Source organism: Pistacia vera, unplaced genomic scaffold (genome assembly GCF_008641045.1).
Source record: "Pistacia vera cultivar Batoury unplaced genomic scaffold, PisVer_v2 Contig51, whole genome shotgun sequence".
NCBI lineage: Eukaryota > Viridiplantae > Streptophyta > Magnoliopsida > Sapindales > Anacardiaceae > Pistacia > Pistacia vera.
In genome coordinates, this window is record NW_022196346.1 from 905,468 (window position 1) to 907,318 (window position 1,851).

Sequence of the window (1,851 nt, forward strand, 5' to 3'; positions counted from 1 at the left end):
CCACAAAAGTAAATTATGAGACTTAACAATAATTTTGGCGCCTGCTTTCAAAACTCTGTTCCAAGAAATACAAATGCTTAAGTAACTGCAAATGCTTTTAGAGCGTAAATTAAGTAACTTCAAGAGTTTCCTAATTCTTGTAAAACAGAGCATACCTTGTTTTCTCTTTCTCGGAGTGTTTTAAGAAAATGGCGTGGTGATTCTTTCTTCTTGAACCTCTATTTCTCGTAGTTTTATATACAAAGATGACAGAAGTGATGCTTGATGCTTATAGGTGGCCTCTTTCAGCCAAGCTTTTGGATCCTTTCTATGAATGTGTTGATCGCCACTTGCAGGTGTATCGTATTCACTTTGATCATTCCAATAAGAAAACCAAAGCAGAGAGATTGATTGGTGGGCTGTTCTTAATATCCCACATCGTTGGATTATTTGTCAAAACATCCTATGCAGAAAAAGGGTTTCATTCAACAATCTCGTAGTCTTCATGAACAATTACAGAGTTTTAGTTTCTTGATTCAGAATCTACCAAGATTAAGAATTTCATTGCTTAGTTTTAAGATTCATCTGATGTAATCTTTTACCAGATACAGCTGATCATCGAAGTTAACAGAAATTTAATAAATCAGTCTTCAAACTGTGTATTTTGTGTTTATTTCTTAGTTTAATCAATTAAAATCAGGTATTTTTTCTGCAAATTCCTCTTCAAAAAGTTGACCACTCTTTAATTTCTTTTGCTTTTCATCTAAAATTTCACAATCTGAAATAGTTTATTATGAATTTCATGATTTTATTGGTATAATCTTGGCTTGGGGCTAATTTCGATTATATTCATTTCTTTGTTGGGTTTTTTGAGAATTTGGGGTTTTATTAATGGAGTATCTAAATTTGAGAATTTGGGTATTAATAATGCTTCGACAAGTTATGCAGGAAGTATCAATATCCATGTGTATTAGATATTGAATTGTACCATTGTGAATTGGTATTGATATCTGTTACGCCTAAAAATATAAGGGCTGACGTCAGGACCCTTTAGCCCGCAAAAGTCAGACCATTGGGACAGGCACCGTCTGCATCTGTCAGGGTAGTGGGCGTGTGTCAGGAGGCTGTGGCACTCCCACGTGTCCAATCCCTGCTCTAAATCGCGCAAATCACTCTGGAAGGTGGGCAATGTGACATAAAGAAAGATTTGCACAGATAATCCCACCAACTCGTAGATTTAGTGATGATTGCCTCAAGACATCTGACTATAAATTAGGAATTCATCTCTCATTAAAGGGGTTCGCACCTTTTTCACTCGATTAATTACTCTTTCTCTCTTTTCTCAGCAATCAATATCTTGTATTATCATTGTAACGTCAGTCAGCTAATAGCGACCTGACTCCTATCATCAATATAAACATCAATGGACGTAGGACTTGCTACCTTAGCATCCGAACCACTTTAAAAATTTTCTTTATTACATTTACTATCCCTCATCCATTAATTTCACGTGTGATTTCGGGGCCCCCTGCACCATTTTGCACGTGCGTTTCGTTGGTGCAAAATCCATTATCAACAGTTTGGCGCTAGAAGGAGGGTTTGATTTAGTGTTCATCCTTCATCAGGAGAGTCTCCAACCTACTGGTTCTACAGCAACGAATGGCCTGCCAACCATAACATGAGCAAACCAACCAGGGTACTCAAAGGTCCCCCCAAGTTCAGGGGGATACCTCTTCCAAAAAACCTTCAGCCCCGCAGAATGTTGCGGGAGATATCCCGTCAAGCTCACAGCTTGACCCCGCTATAAGAAGCTACTTGGAGAGGTTTGACAATACTCTCTAGACGGTCAACCAAAGGTTGGACCGTTTGGAC